Consider the following 26,172-nt stretch of genomic DNA (forward strand, 5'->3'; position numbering starts at 1 on the left):
TCTGTTTCCTCTGGTCATGCTCATGGAGGTACTGTCCTGATGTTGGAACTGAGTGTTACGTCCAGTATTAAAGAAATCTGCCTTAAGGGGTCTTTTTCAAAAAGCCCTTTAAAGAAAGTATTTTACATTGGTTTTCAGAGAATGCTAATGAGAATGCTGCATAACTTACTTTTTTTTATTAGTTTTCTGTTTCTCAGAGGCTCACTGCTAAATGAGAGCACTCACAAACAAAAGCATCTAGCCATATGGTCCAAGATTTATTTGGGGAGATTAATAATAATATTTAAAAATTAGCAGTCAGGGCTCTTGAGCTTGATAATTTTTCAGTTTAGCAGAGTGTGATGACACCATATTGCTGCCATTATGTTAGGGGACAATAATTCTGCTAACTTTCATTCTGTTAACGAATAATCAGCATGCCCATATGTTAAGAAAAATACAAAACATAGCTTTTATGCTAAGGAAGTTTGAGAAGAAAACATAGACTCCCCCCCCTAAATTGTTAAATTTACACCCTAATATCATGAAGGATAGGCCTTCTTTTTAGAGTGCTGTTGCTTATAATGATGGCACCAAATGGCACAGTTGGCAAAAAAGGTTTGACTTTGCTTGGGTGCCTGCCCAGAATAGCATTTCGATTGGAAACTTAACCTCTATTTGCCTTTCTCTGTCAAGACTGGTATGACTTCTCTGGTTTCCCTTTTATAATAAAGAATCATTGAGCTATCTCCTTTTCTTGAAATTGGGGGCGGGGGGGCATAAGGCTTCAAACCAGGAGAGTGGATCATCTATCTGACGGCTGTAGCTATCTGTAACAATTAAAGGATCTTGTTTTGTTTCACTGCAAACTAGTGAACGTATAAATGGATGGTATGAGTGTATATGTATAGAGAAAGATGTGTATATGCTTTAGTGCTGTAAAGGGCGGAAAGGAAAACTTTCAAAGAACTGAATGAAGTGACCACAAAAAGTTCATAATAGCAGGGTGCTGCTGTATGAGAAAATACTTGCAGGTGCTTTTTTTTAGTTCATGGGTATCGCTAAATTTGAGTGGGAATGCAAACCTGCAAAACCAATGGATGCATTAATCCTGAAGAAGTAACAAATTGATAAAGACAAGAGATGAGGTTGCTGTTTTCCCTTTACATTGCTTATGGTAGTTGTGTCAACCTTCATCCCATACAACACATGTGTTGCATTCAGGAAATATCTGTCTCAGGAACAAAATATAGAGTGTTCAGTGGTAGGAAATGCAATATCCCTGCAGCACAATTTCATCCTTGAGGGAAAATGTCTGGATTTTGTTTAACAAATTGGTAGCAGCTGCACATTTATTGTACTAAAAGCTGATCATCTGGAAAGGTCCTTCAGAGTGACATGAAAGGATCTTTAATAGGATTTTAAGTGTTAATAAAACAGTCAAGATTCATGTCCTAAGAGAAGCTGAAAACAAAAATGACACAAAGTGAACAAGGCATAGTAAAATTAGACACACACCTCAGAATTACTTGGTCATTCCCCCCCGCCCCCCTTCCCAGTTATGTTCAAAGTAATTGACAAGATTCGGCTTGGCAGTCTACAAAACATCAAATGTAGTATAACCTGTTTCTTTTTGCTGGTCAGCTGAATAATAAATGTGAAAATTTCTTTTTTAGATGATAACTTACAATGAACAATATCATACCTACTGTTAAGTTTTAGCATGTATCCAGTTCTTTGTCTTGAGTAGGGAACAAAACTCTGAATATTTTAATAAGTATTTTTTTACTGTGACCAATAGTTATTGCTAATTGTTTCTGGTAGGGTTTATATTTCTGAGAGTGGTTGAACTTTGGGTTTGTAATTAGCTTTTAAGGAGAAAAAAGGAGGAAAAACCCCACCATCACAGTGACAGCCAGAGACTGTGATGCAAACTGAAAGTTTTAAATTTACTGTCAGCTTTCAAATAAACTGTAGCAAACAATGAAGACGGGAAAAAATGTGGGGAGATGTTCTAGATGTAAGTTGTTTTTGGCATGACTGGGAGAAAGATATTACTAAGTGAGAACTATGGTATAAAAACAATTAGTTATCAGTCCTTGGCAGGTAGAATCCCCAAGTTCTCCACAGCAAACACACAGGTGTATTGGTTGAAGTAACTTTATTAGAGATCCAGCAAGTTCAAGGTGCTCAGACAAGTGCATTGGCAGAAGTGACATAGCTTGGGCTGGTGATGTTAGTTATAGGGAACCTTCCCGCCATCAGGGTAAGGGCTGTTAAAGTTTTGGATCGCGAAAGAGCCTGTGTGTGTGTGTGTGAGAGAGAGAGAGAGAGAGAGAGAGAGAAGCTAGGTTTAGGCTAGACAGAACAAAGAATGAAATCATCTCAGTTCCCAAGAAAGATACATTTTGAGCTGGCTGCCGCTAGCCTTCAAGGACACTTCTGGAGACAGTGGGAAAAGAGAAAGTAAATACTTGTGAAATAACCTACTGCTTTAACATCAATAAGAAACTTCTTATGCCCTCAGAGCTCCAGTACATAACCCATAATACATTCATAGCAAATATGCAGACAGGCATATGTAACCCCCAGAGTCCCAAGGACCAGGTTCAATATGTTTACCAATTCAAATATAAATGCAATTTATTTAAACACAACTATGAAAACATTCCCAAAGTTATTAATACTGGATCAGTAACCAGTGACTCCAGAGTACAGTCCTACTCAAACCCCCCTGGTAAAGTGTGCAGACAGTTCTGTAGATTTGGCCAGAGTCTTTGCCTGGAACAGCGTCCCAAATATCTAGCAGGCCTTGCCACAGCAGTACTCTTCTTGTGAAGATGCTGTCTGAATCCTGGGGCTTGCTTGTTGCCCTAGGAGCAGTTTCCCTTTTCTCCTAGCAAGATGAAGTGAGGCAGCTCTGTGCTAGGGTGCTGGTCTCAAGCAGTCACTGAGTTCAGCTGCCAGCAATTCCTGCTTTTGCTTCTTGAGCTCTTCCCAGCTACTGCAGTTCTTCCAGGGAGAAGCTCTTCTAGCCAGTAGTTTCAGCTCTGTGATGATCTTAGCTCCAAAGCTTGGAAACAAGCTTTGCCTTCCAAGCAGCAGCAGCAGCAGCAGCAGCAGCTCTTCTCCCCTTTAGTATTTCCAGCTAGCTTAGTCCTGTATAACACCACTCCTCTTAGTCATGGTGACCTCTTTTTTATATACATGCCTCATGGGCCTTTGCTAAACATGCACATTAAACAACCCTAGGTACAGCTCAGTTATCTGTTAGTCTGGTCTATGTATCTGCAGTCTATTACTCAGGCCTACGTCCTAGGCCCCAAACCCTTTTTCCAGTACAGGCTTACACATATATGATATACTGCCCTGCCTAAGAAGGTCTCTCCCCTCACATTGGCCCCTCTTTGTTAGGGTAAGCCTTGTGAAATTTGTTTACAAGTTTCGGGGAATTTACATTTGATGCTTTTACCGATTCCCTTTGACTTTCATTGAAATGCACACAACGAATTAAATAAAACAGTTCTCACCGTTTCCATTTTGAGTCCAGGATTTCCTTCACTTCATGGTGCAGCTGTTCATCCACTACAAGGGAGGGGGAACTCTGTGGTCCGGGTGCCACTTATCAGGTAGGGGAGCTTTTTTAACTTCACTGATTATTTTCTTGACTTGAAATGGACCTAAGAATTTCCACCCCAGTTTTTTTACTAGGTTGCTCCCCTCTGAGATGTTTAGTGGAGATGTACACATGATCTCCCACTTGTAATTTCCAAGGAATGGACCTTTTTTTGTCTGCGTATTTTTTGTAATCCTCTTTGGCTTATTCCAGAGTCTTTTTAATTATCCCCCATTGGGCTGTTAATTTAGACCACCATTCTCCCAGATCCCCTGGCTTGTGGTTAGCTGGGGTTTTCAGAAATGGCATTGCTGTACCCTCATATCCATGGGCTATCATGAAGGGAGATAGATCCAGAGGAGTTAGCCGTGTTAGTCTGTAGTAGCAAAATCAAAAAGAGTCCAGTAGCACCTTTAAGACTAACCAATTTTATTGTAGCATAAGCTTTCGAGAATCAAGTTCTCTTCGTCAGATGCATGGTACATGAAGGGAGAGGCTCCCATGGAGCTATGCACCGAACAATATTCTGCAAAAACTAGCAAATCAGGCCAGTTGTCCTGCTGGTAATTTACGTAGCATCTTCAGAATTGTTCCAGCACTTCATAGGTGTCGGGGAGAAGCTAGGTTTAGGCTAGCCAGACCAAAGAATGAAATCATCTCAGTTCCCAAGAAGATACATTTTGAGCTGGCTGCCACTAGCCTTCAAGGACACTTCTGGAGGCAGCGGGGAAAGAGAAAGTAAATACTTGTGAGATAACCTACTGCCTTAACATCAATAAGAAACTTCTCATGCTCTCAGAGGACCAGTACATAACACATAATACATTCATAGCAGATATGCAGACAGGCATATATGACATTAGTTTTTATTGTGATTTGTCACTACAAGAATAAGCATGTTTGCAAAACAAAGCTGCCTGGAGAGAATGAAGCAGCAGCATTTTAACCCTTTCCTGGCTTGGCTTAAAAAAATAGAGTGGAACAAGCAAAAAAGTTCATGTTTTCCCCCAGAACTCCACCACCAATTGCCTCTCCAGTGGGCACAGGACAGCCCAATCAGCAAATAAAAGGACAGGGGTGTGGTGGGTGGGTTTTCCAACATTGCTCACATGCTCAGATTTCCTGGTTTGTTATGTTCAAACTATGGTTGGTTGTTTCTGTGAAATCCAGAATGATTTAATTGTTGTTTAGGACCCTCATATAAAAGTTAGAAATAAACCATAATTTGTAACAACAACAACAGCAACAACAACAACAACAACAACCGATTTATATACCACCCTTCAGGACAACTTAATGCCCACTTAGAGCAGTTTACAAAGTATGCCATTATTATCCCCACAACAAAACACCCTGTGAGGTGGGTGGGGCTGAGAGAGCTCCAGAGATCTGTGGCTGACCCAAGGTCACCCAGCTGGCTTCAAGCGAAGGAGTGGGGAATCAAACCCAGCTCTCCAGATTAGAGTCCCGCACTCTTAACCACTACACCAAACTGACTCTCTGTAAGACCTGTAGCACAGTGGTTAAGTGATTCAGCTGTGAATCAGCAATCTGCTAGTTTGAATCCCACTGCTGCCATGAGGTCAGTAGGTGGCCTTGGGTAAGCCATTCTGCTCAGCCTCAGCTCCCCAGCTGTATTGTGGGGATAATAATAATACTAACTTGTTCACTGCTCTGAGTGGGGCACTAATCTGTCTAGAAGAGCGGTATGTAAGTGCAGTCATTTTTGTTGTTAATTTGAATATAATGACAAACTGAGAAATTGGATCCACTGGAAAACTCCATGGAAGTTGTTGTCAGGGTAGATCTTTCCTACCTCCCCCAAGGAGCCTAATATTTGTCACCCAAACTCCATTCTGAGGAATGGGAAAGCCTCACAAGCAAGCTATGACATGGGACAAGGGACTGGAGCAAGAAGGGGGAATTGAGTAACATTGACTGTTTCTGTCTTTCACTCACAGCTTGCATTAGCATCATGTTATTTGCTACCTATGATGGAAAGTTTGTATCAAGCAGTCCTTGTAAGCCAACAGGCGATTGCATTTTGCATTAACTGAAGCTACTAAATTGTCCTCAAGGCATCACTGCATAGATCATGGCCCATTCCGCACCGCACACTTTAAGCTGGTGATGCTGAGTATTTACGTGGATGCTGAGTGCTTGTGGTTTTTTCCTCTTTGGCCTTAGGTGAAGCCTGAAACATGCTGGGAGGGAAAGAAAAGCAGTCTTTTAACCCTTTCCGGGCTTTTAAAGCCAGGAGGAATGAGCAGTAACATTATAACTCATTTCTAGTTTTGAAAAAAATAAATGAAAGCCAGCAAGGAAAAAGCAGCAATGTTAGGACTTGTTCCTGACTTTGAAAAAAAAAAGAGAGTGTATGCATACCTAGGAGGAAGGAAGTGAATAGAGAAGCAGCCTTATGACCCTTACCTCACTTTACTGATACAACTGGCAGAAAAGGAGTTCAGAGAGCTGAAGAGGGTGGGAGTAGTTACCAGCAGACAGACCAATCAGCTCCTGGGGAGAAGGAAGAGGGGGGCACGAGAAGCAGAACAAGAGTTTTTGATTCTGTATGGACATAACATGCACCAGCAGAGATTGGGCAGGGAAAAGATGGACAAAAACCGTTTCTGCTTCCCATGACTCCTTTGCATGTGTGGAACTCTGAAGAACATGGGAATCAGAATAGATTCTGAATCATATCAAGGCTACACTTCGCAGGCAATTCCTGTGACCCAGCACGTTACTTTCTTATGGCCTAAAGCCAAAATTGGGTGGCAAGACTCATGTGAAAAATACTTTCAAAACTTAACAAGATGGTTTCTATACTGTTAACTCAACTTTAGAGCTGTAGGATCGTGTCAGTCAATCAGACATTTTTCCTTTTGTTTCCTATGCAATGTGGGTTTTTTCTAAGTAATTTCTATTTTATTGATCCTGCTGAGTTGACTTGCACTTACTTATCCGTAACACTCTAAAGCTTTCAGTTTTTTAGGCTACTCTGTAGCTTTGTGTGTGATAAAATTACTTTTCTGTGGCAATTCATATGGTTTCAAGGTCCAATGCGCTGTGCTGTCTTTATTAAATATGTGTGCCTCTCTCTTCTTGCCCGTTAGCAAGCAGTAGATGATGCAAGTGTTATATTATTGTATATATGCGTTGTGGACCGGTAAGAAGGTATCTGTTGACTGTATATTCAGTTTTAGGTTCTTTCAAAGTTTGAATGCTCATATATATTCCACCTGGAGACTGTAGGACTCTACACAACAAAGTATGCATAGCAGTGAGTTATGAGTTCTCTTATACTGACTGGTTCTCTTAATTTATTTTTCATACTACAAGAAAAAGAGGGTAAAATCTACTACTTTTGTATGTATTCATGGTAAGCACCAGTGTATCTACCTGCAATACCAGCTGAAATGTCTCTAGCATTGGTCCATTGTGACAGTTTGTGTTAAAATTGGGTTGTCAACACACATCTGTACTTAAAAATTTGTCTAAATTATAAGCAACTGCCCCTTATAGAGCATGTATGGTATAATTTTTTAGGTTATAATAGTCATGATGACTACTCTCCCTGAAGCAATGTGTATAGGGTGAGATGTAAGGTCAAGGAATATATTTTGATAATACTGTCTATGCACGGCAGCATCTTATGTTTGCATTCATGAGCAGATTATGTCGGCTTGTTTCTTGCTTCTTTGCAAACTGATCCAAATCTGAAGCTGCTGTTGTTTACAATAGCTTCTGTTCTTGTTTCAGCTCTTAAATATGTTTACCAATAACTAAAAGTCCAGCTGTATTAGGGGTGTATCTTTCATTTTTAAAGTTGTTATATAAAGATGGTTGTTGTGGGTTTTCCGGGCTGTATTGCCGTGGTCTTGGCATTGTAGTTCCTGACGTTTCGCCAGCAGCTGTGGCTGGCATCTTCAGAGATCTCTGTCTTTTGGTGCTACACCTCTGAAGATGCCAGCCACAGCTGCTGGCGAAACGTCAGGAACTACAATGCCAAGACCACGGCAATACAGCCCGGAAAACCCACAACAACCATCGTTCTCCGGCCGTGAAAGCCTTCGACAATACATTGTTATATAAACCTGCAAATTTTATTGAGTGAAAATGTTTTTGAAGGTAAGTTGTGTTAGAGCACTTCTCATGGCAAGAAGCCAGTGTTATCCCTAGAGGATTAGCTGAAAGAATTTTGTACAAATGCATAAATTGATGCGATGCCATCTTCCGAGAGCTGTTGCACTTGGCATATTTAATCCTTTGCAAGATCTACCTTTCTCTAAAGTGCCTTTGGTTTGATTTGATTTGCTGCTGTTCTATGCACGTAGGAAAATTGAAATATATTTTAGTAATTGCATAGTAATGTAAACTAGAGTCTGGTTTCATGTTCTTGTCTGACTGAAAATGCTCTGCAGGCACAATTAGAAATGCCCACATGCTCACTTGCTTCCTCTGAAGGATGAGAATGGAAATCTTCTGTAAGCATAAGACTACTAGTTGTGCCCCATATACTCAGGAATGCAGTGTGAGTTGCAAGGAAGTCTACTAATAATTGAGCTCTCTTGTTTAGGGAAGAAATTGTGACCAGCAACTTCAGCTCTTCAAGATTTCTGAAAAAAAATTCTTGATGAGCTGCTTTTAATGAGAGTTGTGCAAGTGTGCTAAACTCCTTTTAACTGTTTTTCAGTTACATGTTCCCTTGGTTAATGTAGAGGTAGAGAGTGATTTGGAAGAAAGCATCAGCACTTACGAAGAGTCAGTAAGTTCATTCCCCACCAGTTATTCATTCTCGCCTGAAAATGCACAGATGCAGACTCTAAAGATTACATATTGTACACAGAGGCCACTCAGATAGCAGATAGAAAAGTCCTGAATTCAATCTCTGCTTTAGCTAGGAGCTGACAAAATAATTTGGGATTAGTGAATATTGCTCAGTCAGCCTAACCTTTCTCATATAATAATAATACCATGTGTCAAATTTTGCCTCGGGTGTGGCCTCACCGAACACTGGGGCACCTGACGCCAGCTCCTGGGGGTCGTCAGGGAATATGCGGGGACCCACTCTGTGGAAGGAAGGGAGGTATACCTCACTCTTACTCCCTCTCTGTCCACTCGCAGCCCGCTCAACCTGACTCGGCCCCTACCTCCACCTTTCTCTCCACAGTCCTTCACCATCCTCCCTTTCTTGCTCATTCCTCCTCCAACCAACCTTCACACACCATCTTCACTCCTCTACAACCCACCATGAACCCTCTGCTGAGCCTGCCTTTATAGGGCTTCTTCCCACTGCCTGCCCCTCCCTTCCTCCCAAGCCCTTTCCTATCCCTGATGCCTTCCAGCTGGGTCTGCTCTCAGGTGTTCCCTCTCCCATCCCAGTTTCTCCTTGCTCTCCTGTTCTTTCTTTCCGGGCTGGGTTAGATGTAGCACAGCTGGGGCTTTCCTCAGGTGTTCCCCCTTTCCCTCTTCCTTCCTCTCTCCTTCTTTCCTGTAGGATAGGGCTGGCAAGCCCTTTTCAGGCCAGGTGGCGCAGCCTCTTCTGCCTCTGCTCACGAGGTGCTGCACCGGTCTCCTGGGTTTCAGTCGGCTCTTCCTGGTGGCTGTTGCCGCTGGCTCCCCCTTGGGCTTGTGCATATGCTTCCAGCCCCCCTGCCCTGTCATCGGATTCTCTGGCAGGCCTGATTGCTTCTTGCCCTATGGAGCATGGGAGGGCAGCGTGTACCTGGCTGGTTTCTCCCTCTGGCTCCTCTTTCCCTTTCTTTTCTGCCGGCTGGAGCTGAGCCACCTCCCTTGGGCTTCCTGCGCCTGCAATTGGGGGGTCTATCAGCTTTCAGGTAAGGGGTTTGCGGCAAGTCCGGGGTGCTTGGGGTGCTCCACCGCAGGCACCATGTATTTAATAAATACCATTCCCAGGGTTCTTTAGGCGATATCTGCTTCAAATAGTGGAAATATCCATTTATTATTTTTTAAAAAATAAATTTTAATTTTATTAAAACCAACCATAAACATTGAACATTAAACAAGTACAAAAAATAACAATATGGTTAAACAAGAAAGTTGTTTACATAGGAAATATTCATTTATGTGGGAAACATGATCATTAGAAACCCTGTTTTGTGGGGAAAGCAGTGTAATGGTTTGCTGTTTGTTTTAACCTTAAATCTTCGGGACTTTTAATCCAGTTCCTCCTTATTTACCTTAGACTTTTGCCTTACAAGGGCCCTCAGAAGGGCCCAAGTCACAACCGACACGCCTTATATTTCCACAGATACAAAGATTCATGTTTTCTCAAGTTTACCCAGGCTTTTACCCTGTCAAACTCTTTCATGCATATTGTTGGCATTAGGAAAGCCTTGAGAGACTGCTTTGATACTCGTGGATACTATGTTGGGGGAGAGTCTTTGTCTTGGAAGATGGAGTGATCTCCTCTTTGGCCTTTGTATCTCACTATCCAAATCACTTCAGGATGCAGTGGAAATCTTGGGTCACTGCCTAACTGCTGTGGTTGAATGGCTGAAAACAAACAAATTGAAACTAAACCCAGACCAAACAGAAGTTACGCTCCTTGTCTGACCCTTGCAAACTTGGTGGTGGAGAGTGCCCTCATGTCATAGCTGATCAATAGCGACCCCCCCCCCCTAGTTTTCATGGCAAGATACTAACAGAGGTGGTTTGCCATTGCCTGTCTCTGCAATCCTGGTCTTCGTTGCCGGTCTCCCGTCCAATTACTAACTAAAGCAGACCCTGCTTAGTTTTTGAGATCTGATGAGATCAGGCTCACCTGGCCTATCCAAGTTAGGGCACAGACTCAGTTAAGAGCCTAGAAAAGCAAGTTAAGGAGCTGCAAAAAGCACTTTCTGCAACCTCAGTCTAGCCTGGAAGATGGCCCCCTACCCTGACACGGCCAATCTGGCCATCTGGGTCCATGCCATGGTAACATCGAAACTTGACTACTGTAATGCATTATACATAGGTGTCTACTCTAAGTTAACTCAGATACTCCAGTCAGTGCAGAATGCTGCAGTTTGTTTATTGTCAGGAGCTAGAAGGCGCATGAATATTGCTCCCATTCTGCCGTGATTTCACTGGCTACCTATCAGCTACCAGGCTCAATTCAAGGTATCATATGCAAAACTCTTCATGGCTTTGGTCTGACATATCTACAGGACCACTTCTCTCCCTATGTTCTGCCACAGCAGCTTTGTTCAACTGAACAGGGCCTTCTGCAGGTACCAGCTTGCACATGGGCAAAATCAAGAGCTGCTCATACACATACGTTCTCTGTGGTGGCCCCCATCCAATGCAGTAGCCTATCTGAAGAAGTCAGGAAAACTCCCGCTCTACTGACTTTCCAGAAATGATGCAAAACTGAATTATTCAAGAGGGCTCTTTACTCAGATAGGAGGGTTGTACTGTAAGGAAGTGATCTCAAAGAGAAACAAAGGGATAGGGATTCTAGACGACTATGTTACTGTAAGTATGATCCTACTGGATAGTTTATATATTGTTTAATATGTCAGTCTTTGAATTGCTTCTGCTTTGATTTAGCATTTCTTCACCTCTGTATTAGATTCTTGCTAGTGTTAAAATTTTGCAAATTTGTACTTACATATCCTATTACACTCCTTATTGAAATGTCCTTGAAATTGACAGTACTGATTTACACAGTGTACTTTGCCTTGAGTCTCAGTGAGAAAGGTGGACTATAAATAATGTAAATAAACAAATAAATAAAAGCCAGATTCTTTTTTGAAGACTAGTGCTGGAACATCTCATATCTCCTGCCTCTACTGTGAATTTTTGTAGGTTCCATTCCTGTCTTGTTCCACAGTTCAGCCAATCTATGTTGTGCTTCTTTTTAGAAGAAAAGGAAGATTGTGGTGAGCAATGGTGCAGGCTAGTCTTTTATCATCAAAGACTACTCTGAGTCAGCATCATTTTTACATTTCTTTCCCCTCCCCCATGTACAAAAGGCGTAGGAAGATCAGCAATGCCATTGGAGTCTGCTTGACAGTCTTTGTCAAGAAATGTCGACCCTTAAGCGCTACGTTTTTTGTTGACCATGTTGCCACATTTGACTTTTGTTGGTAGCAAGAGCTGACAGACTACTACTACTACTACTACTACTACTACTACTACTACTACTACTACTACTATATACTGCCCTTCAGGACAACTTAACACCCACTCAGAGCGGTTTACGAAGTATGTTATTATTATCTCTACAACAATCACTATGTGAGGTGGATGGGGCTGAGAGAGCTCTGGAAGAGGTGTGACTGACCCAAGGTTACCCAGCTGGCTTCAAATGGAGGAGTGAGGAATCAAACCCGGTTCTCCAGATTAGAGTCCCGCCGCTCTTAACCACTACACCAAACTGGCTCTTTTGTTGGTGCAGTACCTAAATGGATATCCCTCGGCAATATATTGATTATGTTGTATTATTTGGGGAAACTGTGGCTCTTTCAGTGGGTCTAGGTCAACAACAGTGATTAACTTCAGTAGTTTACTTCGCCACAGAATAAAAAAGAGAGGAAGAAAAATGGGTGCACTTGATAAAATCAGTAGTCCATATAATTAGCAGTCTCTATGCTGATATTAACCATCTAGTACCCAGTGAAATTCATAAGCATGACATGGTAATATCTGCTCCCTGCACTTAATCATGTCTGGTATACAATCTCTGAACATGAAATTTGTATTTATGCACATTAGAACAGTTCTGGTGGATCAAACCACAAATGCAGCAAAGTTTTCAACAGTGAATAGGCAAATGCTCATGGGATCTTATAGGAAGAACATAATGGTGTTCCTGGTTGCTTTTCCCCAGCATTTGTGATGGATGGTAGTGCTGGCTAAAGTTCAGAGTGTTCAACTAGAATCTGGGAAGCTTCCTTACACAGCTGTGGATGAGCTTGGCCTTATTACTACTTCTAAATCTGACCTATTTCATAGGGTGGTTGTGAGGATATGTGGAGGAGAGAAAAATGTATGGTGTACCCTTTGGAGGAAAAGAGATAAAATCGTAATCAATACATGTAGTAAATTGGTTGTGCAGATGTGATATTATGTACCTGTCCTTAAACCTGTCCTCATATTAACCTAATCTTGTATAACGTATGTAGTCATGAGCTTCACATCATCATTAAAGGGAATGATTTCTATGGTCTATTAAAGTTTCATGAAGCAGTACTCCCTGGTTTTGTTTTCTGTAGGTCTTCTGATGTATTTGTTTCAGTTAAATTCTACAGGTTTTTGTACAGTAAGCAGAGGTGCCAGTGAAATCTCGTAAAAATAAATAGGGAGACAAAGACTTTTTAGAAATTTCATCATCCAGCTGAAATGGATCCTGGAACTTTCTTGGATCTCCTTAGAAATTCCTAGGCCTGATAAGATCATTAAGTTAAACAAACAGACAAACAAATTAATAAGTATGCAACTGCAACAGCATCTGAAGTTCTCCCTATGAATTCTGGCATTGATTGTCTTCTTTCTATGAAGTTGTAATGAGGGAGGGATCTCAGTTGTTTCAGACCTTGTAGATTTTGTACATGCATAAAATGTTAAAAATAAAAAAGAACAGGACTTCTGGGAAGACTAATGTTCATTCCTTTTATGATATTTGTACCACTATTTTCCAGGTACCCATGTTTGTCTGTTATAGCAAAGTCTTATGTCACAAGATTCCTTTTTGTTTATTTGTGTTTACCAAGTACAAAAAACAAATCAGAGACCTTTGTCACTGATATCCAAAATAGCAGAATAATGTTCAAGGTTGGAGGAAATAAATGCATAGGTGGGTTTAAACTGAATTGATATGAGTAACAGTCATAATTTGAGATATTTCAGCAATTCAGTGTTCAGAAATTGCTGCAAGTTGAGATTACTGAATACTTATGGTAAAGAAAACACAGAGAATAATCGAAATATCTTCATGCGCTCTCACTCTCTCGTGTTCAAGTGGAAATATTCTTTAAAACAGAAGTTATTTCCTAGTAGCCGAACTCCAGGTGTCAGGTTTCCTGCCGAAATGAGAGCAAAAGGCCTCATGAAAAATATCTACGTGTGGTCACTCTGAGGTAATGGGAGCAAAGTAATAGCCAGCTTTTTGCAGTCATCCTTAGTTAAAGCATTTAAAGTAGTGGACTTTTGTGCTGTTTCATTTGGTTGTTTGTTTTAACAGGAACATTCAATCAAGCTGAACATTTGGGTTTGTTTTGGAAGAGGAGAATGAGAGAAGTTGTAAAATAGCAGGGGTTGGTGGTCCAGGATTTTCCATTGCACTATAGGTACTGAAGTTTTTGCAGCAAGGGAGGGAGGCCTCCAGGAAATGGGAGTGTGCTAAACTTCAGAGGAGAGCTGGGGTGGTGGAAGGGAGGATGCTGATTAAAATAATAAACAAATCCTAGGGATGGATTGCCAGTGTTGTTTGAGCTCGAGGGGGATCTTAAGGACAAGATCACCTGCAAAGGTTGGAGACTGTATGTTGTAAGCTTTTGCTGGGCGTTTTACTGAAACAAAACAATCAACTTTTTTTTTTTTTGCTCCAGTGGAAAGCTATATAGCATCCCCTAGGCTAGTCAGGCAGAGGGAAATGGGCTGAAACTGGCTTGGTTATTACCATAGCAACACTAGTCTGTTGGTGACTGGGAAAGAGCGAGCATATGAAAGAACAAAAAGATATAGACTCTTGCCCAGTGTCTGATGATGGCTTTTTGAACACTTTTCTCTTCAGACTGATGAGCAATTTATTTTTTTGTCACAAGTTGGTTGTTAATTGCTAGACAAACATCTTTTTTAGATGAAAGTTGCTTTTAAATGAAGAAACAGTAGCATATTTCCCCCCTTTCTTTTACATATCATGAGGATACAGCGTCATTTGCAGAGTGTAACTGAGACCAAACTTTGAGCTTGAGACCCAGGAGTAAAAATATTTTTGGCCTGCAGGTCATTAGTGAGGTGAGCAAAAGGGAATCCTGGGCGGTCTAGTGAGACAGTTAAAGGAGAAAAAACATGCCAGCATAGTGGAATCTGATTAACAGAAGGAGTAAGATTAAGTTTGCTCACTGTGAACTACCCAGCCTGACAACAATTAGGCATAGTGGGGCAACAAAATGTTGCGACCTAAACTATCACTGAAGGAATGCAAAGCAAGAGAGATGCATAATCAGGATTTTCCAAAGAACTTTCAAGAGGTATAGTGGCAATATATGTATGTGTGTGTATACACTTTTTTTAAAAGCAAAAGACTGTTGATTTGAAAACCTTTATTAGGAAGATGTAGGTGCCAATGGGACAGTGAAGAATGATTGGCCTGAACTTCAGCTTACGGGAAGTGCTGACAACATTTGAAAAGGTATGAAGAAGGCGAGTTTTAAGTACTTAATTTCCTTTTTTTAAAAGCTCCATTACTCTGGGGAAATCCCCACAATCCCATAAATGAAGAGGCTTTTAGCGTGTTGTACGATACCATTTTTTTGTGCTGCTTGTAAGGATAGTCTTAAAGCATTTGTTTCATTGCATTCCTCCTTTCGTTTTCTTTATAAGTAACAGTAGTATCCAGCAGTGCCCAGTTATGAAAATAAGGGATCTGTTTTCAGGAGAGAGATCTCATGCTAGCCATTAACTGATAAATTCTTCATAACCTTTTGCTCAATTTTTGGGAAGCTATTGTGGTCAAAGTAACAGACTTCAAAATGTTTTCAGAGTACAGCACCTGCATCAAAAAGGATACATTTTCCCCACTCTTCTCCCTCCTTTATACCTTTCTAATACTTTTCTTACCAAACAAGAGCAAGTTCAGAAAACGTGGGTGCTGTGTTTTTGCATATGTTACATTTGCTTTAATTAAAACGTATTATTTTGATCCAAGTGGCAAAAATGTCTTTGTTATCTGTCTTGTTTATTGAAGTGACAGATTCTATATTTTGGCTTAATTTCTTAATATTTATTTTGTCTCATGAGAAATGTGTGGCACGTTAAACTTATACAGCAGAAGGACAAAATAAAGTTGCTATCTTGAATCTTTTAAGGTTTTAAACTAATACTATAGAGTCACAGACAATGGGTTAGAATTATGTAATAATTTGTGCATGGCCAATTTGTAATATATTTATGTAATTTGAAGATGGTATGCATCTTTTAAAAATATTTTAAACATTTTACTTGAATATCTGTCAAGATAAAATTCCTAGTCTTTCTTGTTGTAAAAGAATTCTGCAAACATTTTCTGCTTTATGAAGGGGGAGATTTCAGGGTATATCTGTATGTTTAAAAGAGAGTGGCTGAACAGTTAAGCCAAATTATATAATGATCTTACTTTGCTGTGAAAGAGATCAACAATGGTAATTATCTTATTTTTACTTCTTGAGGGTTGGATTTTTGCTTCTTGGGAGTTTCTATATAACAGAAATTTCGGAAAACACAAACTGCATCTTAGACCCACTGCTCTAAATAAAAAAGGAAGTAATGTAGAGGCACCTGATAACAGAATATGTGACAGCCATTTGTTTGAACTTTAGCATATTCACCTCTCCCTGACAACTAAATTATTTCCAATAGCTGGACATTGTATCGTATCACAGCTATCAATTTTAAAAGCCTAGATCAGATACTGAAGGTTAGCAAGCAGAATCCTTAATGTCCCAGTTTGCAGACATTTATTGGTGTAGTCAGCTCCTGTGTTATATCTGTTTCCGTCATAGAATAGGGAGATTTGGTGTCCACACAATTCCAATTCTAGCCCCTGCCATCTTTCCCCTAGTTCCCATAACATTTTTATACTAAAACAGTTAAAGTTTAGCATAAAAACATTTTGAAGCAAAAGTGAAAGTTGTAAATTATTATACAAGTCATGTATTTGTGTACCTGTGTTATTCGCCTAAGGTTAGCTTTTTGGATTCTTAAAAATATGATACTTTTAATGCTAATATGATAGAATCCTTACAATATTTTACTTGTTGCATTTGAATGTGAGTTTGTCAGTGGATTCCTGCACATATTCCTTTTTGATAGAATAGCTTTCATGTTGATCATTTTGGCACACTAGTTGATTGCTAGGGGCCCAATTATCTTGGATATCTAGGACACTGAATCTCTTCCTAATTTTGTGGTGTCAGTACTAAATCTCCTAAGGAAAGAATCACAAGGGCAGCACTGTGGCAATTATATAAAAGCCAGATGGTGTTTTCAGAAGCTTGAATTGTCCCTTCATAGGTGGAGTAACATTACACTCAAGTGGGATGTTCTTTTGCTTTCATCTTTCCTTGTGCTGCATGTACTTAACACTGTATTAGCAGATTTAAGATGCCCATATGATGATTTGTTGCTGATGCTATTGCCAAAGACATGAACTACCATATTACAATGTGTTATCTATAACCAAGAAAAACAAATTAGAGGATTTTATAATGCCTTCATAGACCTTTAAGTGGTCCTTGTATATTAAATCTGCAGGCAAAGAACAGGATTTTTATGTCATGATCCCCCCCTCCCCCCAAAAAAGAACGTGATCATTTAATGCAAAAGTGTTGCATTCAAATGATTTGGAGAGTCCACATTTCCATCCAGGAAGTGTCTATAAGCTGCATCCTTTTCAGTGAACAATGCCCATTTTACTTGAATTTGACATGGAACCATCAATTTCATATCAATATTGATTTTATTTGTATCTTCCTTTTTGACTGGCATTCCCAAGGAGCTTAGAACATTAATAGAATATAACTATTCCATTAAAAACCTTCCAATGTTAAAATTACAACTACAAAATCTTTAGACCCATTAGGAAATTTCATAGATGCTGGAGGAAAACACAATGTGTTTATTTGCTTCATTTATACCCTGCCTTTCTCCCCAGTGGGAACCCAAAGCAGCTTACATCATTCTCTTCTCCTCCACTTATCCTCACAACTCTATGAGATCGGTTAGGCTAAGAGTGTGTGACTGGCCCAAAGTCCATCTACCAAGCTTTCATGGCAGAGTGGGGATTTGGAACTGAGTTTCCCAGATCTTAGTTCAACATTCTAACCACCATTGTGTGCTGGTGTTTTTATCCTTCTGTCTCTTCTGGTTGGCCACATAGGGCAGTTCTTTCAGTAATTATACATTTACTTTGGAAAACTTTACAAACTTTCCCTGTAACTCTGTCAAGATATCTGTTAATAAACATGTACAAAATCAATGTAATGACCAAAAGTGGTTATACATGTGCATACATTTGCCTTGGGATATCCTAGAAACCCCCAAAGCAAACATCCCCTCCAGTCAGAGCTTATACCCTGAAAATCTTGTTGGACTTTAAGGTGGTACGGGACTTGAATCTTGCTCTTTTACTGCAGACCAGCATAACTACCCTCCTCAAAATACCCCCTTTTCAGAAATCTGTACTTCAGAAAAGAGCAGCTAATGATTTATTGGCATATTCTATTGTTATAGGAGAGTCATCAGCACCTTTGCCAATCAAAGAATATTAATTTCAGCCATGAAGGTGGTTCAGTAATTTGTGCAGTGAAGATATAATAGTCCACATTTGGGATCTCCGATGTCCTGTTTATAACTCTTGAGCCTTTTGTCTAAGAGTCTTGCTTTCATAGGTGTATAGAATATCCAAATTCCTTTATTTAAACTTTCAAATATGAGTTTATAGTACTTTGGGAAAAGGAGGGTGAGGCTGTATCGGTTTACCATGGAAAGAATGTCCTTTGCAAATATCCTTCCCTCTCCGCTTACACACCCTCTTACCTCCTGCCCTCTTCAGCCCTGGAACAGGAAAGGTCCTTAACTGGCTGCCACCACTCCAGTTCTGAGGCTTTAGTGGGGAGTCCAGAGCACCCTCCTCATACCCTGGCAACTCCCTTTTCAGTCTGTGTGCATGCTGTGAGGTATGACCAAAGTTGAGGCTTGAAGGACCTCGACAGAGTGAACAAGAAACAGTTTATTAAACAAACTCCATAAATAAGAGAACAGTTATAAAAACAGGGCAGAATTAATTCAGGGACACTATAACTATGCAAGGCAAAATTAACACAGAAAAGAAACTAGCTGGGAATACCAAAGCTCCCTAACACAACGACTTCATTTAGTTCCTATTTCTGTGTTTATACCTCTCTGGAGCGAGGGATCAGCTCCCTCTAAACGGAGCCTCAATACTATTCAGCTTCAGGGTGTAAATGGTCTTCCTCTCTGTGCAGGGCTTTATATCCTGTCTGTTAGATCTCTGCATCCTTGACTGCAATTGGTGCTTGTTTTCGCTCCAAGTTTTCTCCCAATCCAATCCTGAAACTTGAAGGAAATGTAGATCTGCTGAGAAATTGGCAGTCAGGCCTGAGGAAAAGCTGTTTTGAGGCTGTTCCACTCCCTAGCCTTAGACCTCAGATCATGGCAAGTTATTTCATAAACAGCAGTGTGATAGCCCTTTGTTTTGTTGGTTATTTTTGACAGAAAACTCCTCCCTTTTAAAAATAATATGACCTAGGTTTTATTACAGTGGATATGGCATGTTTGTGTGTGTTGGTTTGTGAGGAGTGATGTAATATTCGTATCTTTGGCTGAGGCACAGGACGCAGAAGTACAGAGTAAGAAATGATGTTAATTATCATTTCCTTGGTAGTGTTTAATTCTTGTTTAAGAACAGTAGTGTAACAGCATAGCTTCATATTGTTTTGCTGAGGTAGATGCCTTCTTTCTTAGAGAAATACTCTTGCAGAAAGGCTTGTCTACAATTTAACCAAATATCTTCAGAGCCTGGAGCCACCTCCAGCTCTTACTGATGACTGTTCCAGTTAAACCCCATGTCAGAACATTTAAGAGTTGATTAAATCAGACAGACATTCCAGTCATAGCAATACCAGAGTAAACATACTGCCTCTCAATTAAGATCACTTTCTGTACCAATCTTAATTAACCAGTTTGCTCTCCTTGAGTCAGATATCCAGACCCACTGATCCCTTCATCAGTTAAAGCCTTTTCTCTCAACTGTTACAGTTGACTGCAGGGGTGTGCAATTTGGGATTCAGGATCCACCTTTATAACTGGATTTATGTCAATCTGGCATAATTGGGTTATGCTAGATCAAATAAGAGAATCCAAGATCGGATCTGGGAATCTGGATTCTCCTGGGCTAGATTATTCATCCACGGGCAGCTGCAGCAAAGGCAGTGCAGCAGCGAGCCAGAGGCAGTGATGCAAGCGTGATGCACTTCTCCATCCCCCCTTGAGATCCAAAGAATCATAGAATCATAGAGCTGGAAGGGGCCATACAGACCATCTAGTCCAACCCCCTGCCCAGTGCAGGATCAGCCTAAAGCATCTCTGACAAGTATTCATCCAGCCTCTTCTTGAAAACTGCCAGTGAGCCCTTCAGACTGCTATAAGCCAACTTTTAAACGCTATTGCTCCAGCCTGCTTCACCCCCCCGCCCATTGTGTTGAGATTCTCTGAGGCTCTCTGGTTTGAGAATCCACACCCCATTGTGTTGGGATTCTTTGAGGCTCTCTGGTTTGAGGATTCTCTGAGGATTCTCTGGTGGGACATTGGTTCTCCCTTTTACTTGGGTTCTGTTGGGCTTTGTTGGTTCAATTTGCATTGAACTTATTTTGGGGACTGGCTTGGAACTGGCTTTGCTTAAGGTTTCCCTTTGCTTGAAAAACATTGAAATATTTCCCCCATAGGAAACAATAGACAGTGGCAGGGAGCAGCTTGTTCAGGGGCCCATAGAATTGGACCCCAGGCTCTGATCTTCTTGAAATGTATGGGGAGTTATTTAGTGAACAGACAGCAGTAAGTTTCGTGCAAATATGCTAGTTTGCTTGAAAAATGACCCCTCCAGCTCCTCTGATAGTTTTTTACATTATTCATCTTAAGGAATAATGGCTGAATAAATTCAGGATTCTCTAACCGGATGAGAAAATCTGATCTGGATTTCAGGGATACCAATTTTTTTTTTTTTGGTATTTTTGAAACCTGGAACCAAATCACCTGATTTTTATTAAGGCTCTGCCCATTCAAAGCATGGTGGCAGAGAATAGGGTAGGATGGTACACGGTCCAGCATAAGTGGTTATGTTGAAAATATCATACATGTGGGGTTGCCAACCTCCAGATTGGGTCCTGGAGATCTCCCAGAACTATAGCTAATCTCTGTATAACTGAGATCAGGTCTCCTGCAGAAAATGGCTGCTTTGGATGATGGCTGCTATGGTGTTATATACTTCTGTGGACCCTCCTCAAACCCTCCCCTCCCCAGGCTCTACTGTCAACTCTTAAGGAATTACCAAATCAGATGACCAGTGCATTTTCTCTAGAGCCTTGATTTATCTTTGCAGTTACATGATCCTAGGCAGTGGTATCTTTGTGAAGTACTTAGAAGTAGTTCATAGCTTTGTTGATGAGCATTTCTGATAGCCATGAAGGTATACTAGTACCTTATTAAAAGAAGGAAAGGTAAGAGAGACATAAACCTACACAATTAGTGTTCTGATTTATGCATCTGTAAAAAAAAAAGTGGTAGGAAAATATTTAAAAATCAGGATTATTTTAATGCTGGCAGTATTCTCACTGAGGATTTCATGCATGTTTCTGTAATCCCCTCTATTTTCTACAGCTGTCCCCCCTCCCCCCCCCAGCCAACTCAAGTTGTATAAGAAAATCAGGCCACTAATATGCTCTTTGAAAGAGGCAGCATTTGACACAGAGGTGAAATTGGAGTTGATATATAGTAGGAATTATACATAAACCATTGGATTCAAAATACTGCAAGCTGTTTGGCCTGCCGTACAGAGTCTAGGGTGCTTTGTCAATGACAGTGAGTCCTGTTTGCTGTGACCAAATGGAGATGCCCTTGATTTCTTCTATCTGGAAGAAACAGATTTGTTTGATTGTGTTTGTTTGAGCCATCACTGTCTACCAACAAAGCATTATAAAAGGTTTTACATTTTGTCCTTGTAAACAAAAAGACCAATAGTTTAGATAGCTTTGGCAAGTTTCAGAATGTTACCTGGAGGAGATTCCCCAGAGATTTTGCTTCCAAGTAGTGTTTCTGCAACATTCCCAGACATGAACATTTGGTTTGATCCTTTTGCTTTCCTTATTGTATGTCTGTTTGTCCTTGCCATTTGTGTTATTTTGTGAAATGCATCCAGGGCTTACACATTAAAATGAAAAAGAATGTTCCAAAATATCAAACTATCATGAATAAAATTTGACCATTGAACTATCCAGCTCAGTATTTTCTCTATCTAGCAACAGCTGTACAGAGTGTCTGGTGGATCGTTCCCAATACCATTAACCTGAGATAATTCAGCTGCAGAGACCAAGGATAACATAAAGTTATCACTAGTCCACAGACCCTGATCCTACTCATGGGGAACCCTGGTACAGTATAATGGGAACAGCTGAGTGTTTAACTCATAACTAGGGCTGTGCATGGGTGGGGAGATTCGGTATTCCCACTTCAGGTTTACCCGAGACCGATTCGGGATACTCCTAAATCTGAAGCGGCAAGCCACTTTGGATTCGGGTTTCAGGAATCACTTCGGTATGCTCTGTGAAGATTTGGAGCATACTGAAGTGAGAGGGGGGAACTCCCCACCACCACCCATCACCCTCCCTGTGGCAACCCCTTTATCCCCCCTGGGGAGACCCCTCCACCCCCACCCAACCCTTGGAGACCCCTCCAACACCCACCCACTTACCTGGCGGCAGGAGGGTTATCACCTGGGCGGTGGGCCGCCGCCGCTGTCGTGGCGGTGGCAGCAGCAGAAGGCAGTGCAGCCTGGAGCCAGCTGGCACCGCTGCCTGAGCCTGCGGGGTGGTGGGGAAGGCCGGAGCCTCCTTCTCCGGCCCTTCCTGCCCCTCAAATGGCTGCGACATGCCATTTGAGGGGCAAGAAGGGCTTTCTCTGTCTCCTCCGGCCCTTCCTGCCCCTCAAATGGCTGCTGTGCCACCGGCGCACCGTGGCCATTTGAGGGGCAGGAAGGGCCGGAGGAGGAGGCTCCAGCCTTCCCCACCACCCCGCAGGCTCGGGCAGCAGCTCGGCAGCGACAGAAGAGCCAGGCCAGAGCCACTGCAAGGTAGGTGGGGGGAGGTGGGGGGTTGATGTTTAAAGGGCCCCGCCACTGCTTGTAAGCAGCGGTGGTGCCCTTTAAACAAGACCTGAAGCTTACCAAAATGACACGAATTGCTTCGGTAAGCTTCGCTTTGGCATTCCTGAAGCGGGGCCAGCATGCTGGCCCCGCTTCGGGAATGCCGAGGCTTGCCGAATCGGGTCCACTTCAGGTAACTTTACCCGAAGCGAAACCCGAATAGCACAGCCCTACTCATAACTCATCCGTTTATTGCAGTTAGTAACCATTACATCCCTTTTGCCTTAATTTTGAGGGAACGATGTTAAGAATTTAAATAAATAAATAAATAAATAAATAAATAAATAAATAAATAATTGTTTCTCTATTTACTTTTAACTGACAAAGTTCTAACCAAGTTTTTAAAATGCATTTATTCACAAGTAAGCCTCAGTTAATTTGAAGTGAAAGGGAAACAACTTATTTATTCAAAACTTTTCTGTGCTACTGTTCTATCCAATTAGGGTCCCCAAGGTGGTGAACATCAAGGCATTAAAACAGTAAACAGCATGTAAAATGTATAATATTTAATAATGTAGTAAAAATATATAGACATACAAACCAAGGAGGAGGGCCAAAAAGAGTTTACTAAAGATATGGCAAATGAAACAAAAAATTCTTCTGCAGGGAAAAGACAATACAGAGGGAGACAGACAATCACTGTGGGAAGGGAGCTTAGTCTTTTGGCAAGTCATTACATTGAAATAAAACCTTGTCCCTCCTATTCTTCCACATGAGACTAGTGTTGGGGTTACATGTTCAAAATTTTAAAATCCTGCTGGTTATGCTAGTGATTACAATTCAGTGTCATTTGGGCAGTTTCTACATGGGGGTGTGAAAACATGCTCCCATTGCAGCAATCAGTGTAGAAGTGAGCAAAATACTTGTTTGTATCCCCAACCTTGATCTCAAGGCATAAACAATTCCAAGTTTTATTTCAGTGAAGCCTTTGTTGAAGCGTGCAGTGTTCCCTAGAGATGTCATATTTCATCCATGCATCTGTTTTCTTTCTTCCAATGAGGGTAATTATGCATTTTACAATATCATAAATGAACAGGAGCAGTCAAAAATTCCTAAAAGCTTGTTATGTCTGTAACAGCCATTTGTAAATGTAATGTTATCCTCTTGGGCACCTGGGTAAAAGCCCACTTGGGAGAGCAGGGAACATGATGAATAGAATTTAAAACAATCGAATCTTCAGGGGATTCTAGGCCTGTTGAATTTGTTCCTACGAAAGGAAGATTGTGTTTGCAATACTACAAGATTTCTATAATGGTCACTGATTAATCCCATGGAGACATACTGTGTGCTCCCTTGGCTTTTCTCTAGATTTGTATTTCTCTGCTGAAATATTTTTGCCCAGATGTTGGGAAGCTTCTCTGGCATTTTTCTCACAATGAGATAGCGTTGTTTCCTTTACTTTTGAAAAATGACAGCTTTTATTTTCTTGATATCATGAAGCTAGATGGCTAACTTCTTAAATAACTGTCTTCTCAAGGTGCATTATTTTTTTCTAAAAAGTGACCCAGATTTGGGGTCTGATGTATTCAGACATAAATTCTGCACTATCTACCAGGAAAAGATTCAAAGTTATGGCATACATATACTTCTTCCTTTACAGGCATGTGCATTTACATATAGTGTACATAAAATCAGGAGAGCCCTATAACTTTAAACTGTGAAATCTTACAGTTTGAAAAGTAATCTCGCATAAGGGCTATCAAAGTTAAGATGAATGTCTGAGGGAGTGCATCTAGTTCAGTGATCCCCAACATGATGTCAAGTGGACATCATGGTCCCTGCAGATGGGTTTCCTGGTGTCCATTTGCTTCTTCCTGGAAAGCAAAGAGCTAATGCTGTCTTTCTTTCATCGCATTGAAGCAGGGGAACCCAGAAACAACTGGCTTCTTAGTAGGAGAATGCTTGGCTTGCAACTTCCCAACCTTTTGTGATTGACCACAGAATCCTATAGCAGCCTTCTTTTTTTTCATTGGCCTCAGCCTTTCATTGCAGCCATTTTGTGGTGGAGCCCACTCCCTCTTCTCAAAATTCTAAAAGTACCCAGAGACTCAACAAGATTGGGAACACCTGGTCTAGTCTGTGGATGGGTATTTGGCCATCTGTGTCGTATAGTATTTAAAATTACATCTTTAAACATGAAGTTGTAATATCAGCAGCTTTATTTTACATATACTTTCTTTTGGAGAGTGGATAGTATAAATATAGTTAGTTTCTCAGCAGCCCCTGCCATATGCAGCAACACTGTTATGACTGTAGGCATGCTTAGGGTTAAATGCTGAAACCATTCTTTGTCTGCCACTGTCAATTGCTTTACTTACAGACCAGTGATGTTAACCTATGTGAGAGGATGAGGATGTACTTGCTGTTATCTGCATGCTTCTTCAAACTGCACCCTGTAGATCCCAGACATCATGACCTTGGAAGTCTCACACATCTCTTCTGACCCCAGCGCCGCCAAAGAGGGAGCGCAGTTGCCAGCCCCAGGAGCGTGCCTGGGGAAAGTTGAATGGCGCGGGCAGCCACCCAGCCATCCGCGCTGCCTTTTGCCTTTCCCGCAGGACAAGGGGCAGCCGGCTTGCGGGAAAAGCAAAAGGCAGCGCAGGTGGCTGGGAGGCCACCCACGCCATTCGTCTTTCCCTAGGACAAGGGGTGCGTGGGCAAGCCGGCCGCCCCTTGTCCTGGGGAAAGGGAAAAGGCAGCGCGGGTGGCTGGGAGGCCGGCTGCCCTTGTCTTGCGGGGCAGGTGAATGGCACGGGCAGCCTTCGAGCCACTCGCGCTGCTGCCAGCTCCACAGCGCACCGGGACAGCCGGCTTGCTGCGTGGGCGGGGGGGGGGGGCGACCCAGGAGCACGCACACGCAAGAGTCTGACTACGGTTGCCCTGGGCGCTGGCAACTGTAGATCCGGCCCTGGTGTGAATGTCGCTTCCCTGAGGAGAGGCGGCTTGTTGCCGGGTTAAAAACTCCCCCCCCTCTGCTCTAAGTGTGTGTGTGTGTGTGTGTGTGTGTGTGTGTGTGTGTGTGTGTGTGTGTGTGTGAACGTCCCCTCCCTCCCTGAGGAGAGGTGGCTCATCGCCGCCTCCCCGTGCCCGCCGGGCCTGGCGGCCGCTGCTGAAAACAGTGGGGCACCTCCTGCTTTGGCCTCCCCAATTCCCGATTCTGGATCAGAAACGGGACTTGATCGGTTAGAATCGGTGACCTGGGTTTGGCGGCGGCCCGGATCCACGAATGGCTTGATCGGTATTTTTTTTTGGATCGTGCCCACCTCTAGATGAGACTATGCCAGAGGATGCTGGGATACAGACACTTGCTAATCTTACCGCTTTGCACCTTCAAAAAGCTTCAGTCAGATGAACAAAAACTATTGCAGCACAGAACATTGGGACAGATGTTCCTGCAGATATAGTATATGACACTAGCCGGTAGAGACTTGGA

At 41.8% G+C, this 26,172-nt stretch overlaps 1 protein-coding gene across 4 annotated transcripts in view; it reads left to right on the forward strand.

Moving 5' to 3' along the window:
- The window catches only part of UTRN (utrophin), a 584,696-nt gene that overhangs the window by 306,711 nt on the left and 251,813 nt on the right, over nucleotides 1-26,172 (forward strand). The window lies entirely within an intron of this gene.

The sequence above is a fragment of the Eublepharis macularius genome, chromosome 1 (genome assembly GCF_028583425.1).
Source record: "Eublepharis macularius isolate TG4126 chromosome 1, MPM_Emac_v1.0, whole genome shotgun sequence".
Classification (NCBI taxonomy): Eukaryota; Metazoa; Chordata; class Lepidosauria; order Squamata; family Eublepharidae; genus Eublepharis; species Eublepharis macularius.